We start from the raw sequence: 6222 nt of genomic DNA, 5'->3' as shown, positions 1-6222 counted from the left end.
GTTAGTCAGGCATTAGAAAATGGTGACAAATTTGAAATACTTCAAAATCAGTCACTAATCTCACACAACATGTAGATATATTTTTGAATCTTTTTACTTTTCCTAAAGTCTTAGTACACTTCTTTTTCTTAAGATTGTTTTTTTTTAAAATATTTTGGCTCATCTGGAGGCGTGCAGCTTTAAAACACTTGTATTGACTTTGTATCAAAGTAAGACAAGACACTGACAGCATCTTTACAAACAGAAATTGCTTCACATTAGGTTTTATGTGTGTATTATTATGATTAGTGATTTGCTGTTTTGCAAGGTTTGCATATTTTTTGTCATGGTTTGCCCCATTTACCATTATATGTCCGCATTTTCTTAACAACAAAATATTTGTTTTAAATAAATAGGTTAGGTGTCAGTAACCTTGAGGTAAAAGCTATTGACTTCAAACTACTTGTCCCTAAACGCATTAGGTTCATTTTGTTTTTGCATGCAAGGAAGCCGACCAGCTGGTTTACGATATGTTGGTAATTTTACTTAGGTGCACGCTTGTGCCAGAAATAATGCATGGAAAATCATCTGTGGTCTTTCTCTACCAGTAAAGCTGAAAAGTTGCCTTATGAGCTATACATGTACTGTTTGATGAGATATTAAACCTACCCGTGCCCCCCCTCCCCCCACAAAGAAAATGAAATAAAATAAGAAAAAAAAGTAGATACATGAAATAAATTTATTTTAGAAAAGGAACCCTAGGCATGGCAACAAGGAAGTGGTTATACTCGGATGCTCCTTCGAGTTTTATGAAAGGAAGTCGCATGCAGGCACCTTCGAACAACCACAACCTTCCGACTTAAGGTCTTCTTTCACTAGAAATGTTCAACAAAAACCATGATGATAAAAGAATTCCCCACTTTTCATGAAATTAATGCCCTTGTCTTAATGAGAAAATGAAGTCAATAAACTGTGTTTGTGGTCCATGATGTCTTAAGCTTGGCTTGAAAACAATATTGTCCAATTATTTTTATTCACCACTATTTAGTTGAAAGTAAACACTATGTCAAAGCAGCATATACATGAAAATGATGGAAATGTATGTAGTTGTGAAGTATTCGGTAGTGTACAAAGAAAGTAATTTCACTTTGCAAACAGTACATACAATCCATGTAAATTACAAAACAATGAGGTCAAAATATTCAAAAATAACCCTTATTGCATCAGTCACGTGATAAATACTGTAAAATCAGTAATTTATGACACGTGTAGTTGTTACTTGACTTTTGAAATGTTTTTAATTTTCTTAGTACATTTTTTCTAAAAATATTTTGGCTCATGTAGAGGCATGCAGCTTCAAAGGAAGCAGTGTTGTACTTGTTTGATGCATCTTGCTTAATTGATTCCGGTACGTTGTTTCATCAGGTCACAACAATCCATGTATTAAGCATTCATAGTTATTCATAAAATATATATTCTTTTTATTGGTATTTTTAAGATTGTTATTGATGGTATGATTTGGTTTACAACAGCATCATATTCTATGTATATGTTAGAAATGAACTTTATATATGTATATCTGTTTGACGATAAATAAAATGATCATATTAACAAATACATTTTTGTTTGTTTGATGGACTGTTAAAGTCCAAATGATAATTGAAATGTGATATGCGCTTCTTATAGCAATTAATGAAATTTATTTACTTTATGGATACTTTTTGCAGATTGCTGCTTTCATAATTAATAACGTTTTGCAATCATTTTATCAGAAGTTAAAAGAAATTTAGTCTTGTTTTTTCATCTTGGTAATACTTTGTAAATACATAGTCAGTAAAAGTGAATGGATTGATGGTCTCTCTAATTAAATTTCTAATCTAATCTGTGCTCGCTAAAATGTTTCAGATCTTGTTCTAACATTGTTGAGATCACTATGAATAACAACATCTTTTTCAAAAGAACACAATCAAGGCACACTTACATTTACTTTTTAAAAAAGTTAAACTACATTGTATGTATAATTAATGTAAGAAATGCTTTGCTATTTAATTATACCCATTACATTAAAAAGTTGTTTGATTTTATGGTTTTTCTAAAATTTAGTGATAAGTAATGTATAACAAAATCATCAATGGTTACACATAATACAATTTATGTTTTCTATTTGTATAATAAATATGCTGAAATAACATGTGTTTGGTTCTTTCCATTAAGAAATAATTATATATGGCTTACCCATTTTAAATAATTAAATATTTTTTGACCTATTGCAACACTGTACAGTCAGGCTGCATTAATGTCAAGAAAATTTAACATTGGCCAATTTTTATTTTTGTTAATGAATTGTCTTTTTTACTGGACACAACAATCCTGTGTACAAGTAAACCAAACTGAATTTGTCATAAAATGATCATGACCTTCAAAAATTTGCTTGATTTCTGAGATAAAAAGCTTTAAACTTTGAGATAGTTTGTGATAAAATGGGGATTTGTTTTTTCCCAAATTTATTTTGAACACAACAATGCTCTTTTACAGACATTCAAGTAACTAATAATTATGATGTTCTCAATGGTATTTGATCTTGAAGGTCAAATTATGATTTGTGTGATTTGAAACATATATTTTCAGTTTACTTTTGTATATATAAATGGTTGTCTTCATACTTTACAAACTAATTCAGGACATGTCCTTGAAAAATAAATCACATATGCCTTGCTTAAATTTCTTCATATGAAGGTCAATATTTGTAATTTCTTAGTTTCGTTTTTGCTTAAAATTGGTATACTTGTATTAATTCATACATTGTGTATACTTGTGCACAGAATTTTGGGACAAGAATTAAGAGGTTTTTAATTGAACATACTTGGACAAACATTTGTCAAATTCAAATTATGAATTGATGAGTCTTATGATTCGATTTTGTCTAATGTCCATAATGAATTTTGCCTTCATTTTTAATAAGCTTGGTATTACTTTACGGATTTTTTTTGTATTTTAACAACACTGACTTATATAGAGATAGACTTCAATAGCATTGACTGTAATCATATGTATATTAAATGTTTAAGTATTGCTTAAGGTATGAAATCCTAATGTATTCATGTTATAGATATATAGAGAGATATCAAATAAGCTTCTGTTAATGACATTGAAATTTAGGACCGTGGGTTCAAACCCCAGAATGTCCAACTTTTTAAAAACATTTTTCTTTCCTTTTTATGTTATTTATGTATCTCTCATATCCCTTTTGGGTAGAAAAAAAGTGTTCAATTTTTATTATTTAATTATCATAGTTTTTTGTCTAAATAGTGCTAAATTTTATAACAAATATGGTACCTGATAATTTCAAAGTGAAATAAATTCAAAACTAGATATTAAAAGTATTTAACATTTTTACCAGATCAACTAATATACATATGAGAAGATTTAGGGAAACTTTGAAAAACGCAATTTTTGAGTAAATTTTAGGGGTTATTTTAATTAGGCTCTTAAAATTTTATACATATTTCATAAAGTTTGAGTAGAAGCAATCGTTTTGCTTATGTGAATTGTTAGCTGAATGTTACATTTTGTTTTTCATCAAAAATTAATGCAAACAGCGTTTTCATAAGGATAATTTTTCAGTTTCTTATAGTGCCCGTTAGGATTATATACCTTAATTGCATAATTACTAATAATTTACCGAAAATATATCATTCTTGGAACATTATAATATTTTGTTTTGAAATTATTAAAGTATGCTTGTCCTTTAAAATGGTATTATGTTAGGTTCTTTATAAACTATTTTGATAAAAATAATATAATAAACGTATACTTCATTAATTTAAGGAATATAAAGATCAAATGCAATGTTATAAATTCAAATATGAACATGAATATATTACACCATATGAAAAGTTAAAATATATATAGTAGTGATAATTAAAAAAAAAGATATATAATAAAATTATATCAATAATAGTGTAAAAAGGAAGAAGAAGATCAAAACAAACAAATATAATAGGACAAAAGTATATAAACTTTATAATAATTAATAAGAAAGATTTGGAACTCAAAATACTTGACGGTAATAAGATTGAATTATTATATAGTATTAGAGATATATATAATTATATAGATAAAAAAGCGGAAGGATAAAGATAGAGATATATAGTAAGGGGAATGCATACAGAAGCGATATAGTAAGATAACGTATGAAGAATAAATAGTATATATTATAATAGAAATAAGAAAAAAAAAAAAAAAAAATATATAATATAAATTAGGACCTATAAGATAGGAATATTAGTAGAAAAGTTACACACTCTAGAAATTTAGAATAATCAGTAAATATAAAACACTAATATGGACAAACCTATATATAGGGATAAGAAGAAATAAAAATAAAGAAAAATTTACATATTATATATAAGAAGATAATAATAGATAAGGATATAGATAAAATATTGTAATGAAAATAAAAAAGAATATATGAGGATAAAGATCATATAATAAATGAAGTTATAGAATAATATATAAATAAATTGAATTATGAAAAAAATAATTATAGAGGATAATATAGAGAAGAAAAAATAGAAAACCTATAACATTATTTATATATAAAGAACCAAATATAGAATAAAAGAAATGAGATAAAAAAACAAAAATAATATAGTTATGTATAGATATCTAAAAAGAGTAGATATATATTATATATCAAAGCTAATATTATTTTAATTGGCACCAAATATATATGAGGGATCTATAGAGATAAAAAATAGAAAAAGAATTTAAAATGATATTTTACATAAAAAGCAAAAAATTATTAGAATGAGAAAAAGATAAAAAAATATAATGTCTAGTAGATTATTAGAGAGATATAATCTATATAATCAAAGATATATGATCATAATTAATAAAATTGAATATGAAACCTATTTATAGGGGTCTGTAAAAATAAGAAAAATAAAGAAAAAAAAAAAATATTGTTAATTAATATAATAGAACATAATATAGAATAGAACTGAATAACAAATATAGAATATAGATAACGATATCATTAAATGAAGATAGATAAAAATTATTAAATAAGATATATAGCCTATACATAAAAAATAAGAAATATAGAAAATATAGGAAAAAAAATATATTTAGGAGAGAGAAGCATATAGATAAAAATAAGAAAAAAAATAAATTATAGATATATATATCTAAGAACTAAAAAATATAAAAATACATATATAATACTGAAAAAATAGAGAAGAATGAATAACAAATATTTATGATATATATAAGAATAATTATTAATAAAGATAATTGCATCAATAATATACATACATTAGATTATAGCCACAATACATAATAGCTAGATTAAATAAAATAAGAAGAATATAAAGGACTAAATAAAAAAATCAAAAAATTAATAATAAAGATAATATAAAAACAAAAAATATACTAATGAATAAATAAAATTTATATATAGAATATTTAAGATATATAAACCAAACAAAAAAAAATAGAGAAAAAGAAAAAATTAAGTTTAATAAAGGAGAATAGAGAGACTGAGAGACAATAGAGACAAAAACATGAGAGATAAATATCCACAAAGATATTAATAATGGAAAAATAAATGAATAAAATGTAAACATAAATCTTAATAATATATAAATAACTAAACGACATATATATAATGATATTAAAATAATATAAATATAATATAAACAGAAAGTGGAGATATAAAAATTAGATAGAGATAAAAAACAAGAAATATAAAGATAGATAAATATATAAACAATAAAATACACATAAAAAAAAGAGATATACTAGAAAAATAATAATATTAAAACAAAAACAGAAAGAACAACCAATAAAAAAATATAATAACATAATCAATAAAAAAAAAAAAAAAAAAAGAAATTTAAATAAAAAAAAAAAAGCAAAAGACTATAGAGATCCTATAAAACTAAACTACAAATAAAAAAATAATATAAATAAAACTAAATAAAAAGATAATAAATATATAAGAAAAATAAGATATGAAAGTTAACAAATAAAAAAAAAAAATTAAGTTATTTATATAAATTATCAAAATTTTTGAGATAACAAAATAGAATAAAAAGCGCTAACTCAAAATTTCCACAGCTCCACCCATATTTTGCACATGTAAATCTTATTGACGATATTATAATGCAAAAGATGTAACATACTCAGTTTAACAAACCAAGCACATGTTCATATTATTAAAAAGCTAACAATACTAGCAAA

Source organism: Ruditapes philippinarum, unplaced genomic scaffold, assembly GCF_026571515.1.
Source record: "Ruditapes philippinarum isolate M1 unplaced genomic scaffold, ASM2657151v2 ctg8219_1_1_1_1, whole genome shotgun sequence".
In the NCBI taxonomy this organism is placed as follows: domain Eukaryota; kingdom Metazoa; phylum Mollusca; class Bivalvia; order Venerida; family Veneridae; genus Ruditapes; species Ruditapes philippinarum.
This window is presented reverse-complemented; position numbering follows the sequence as displayed.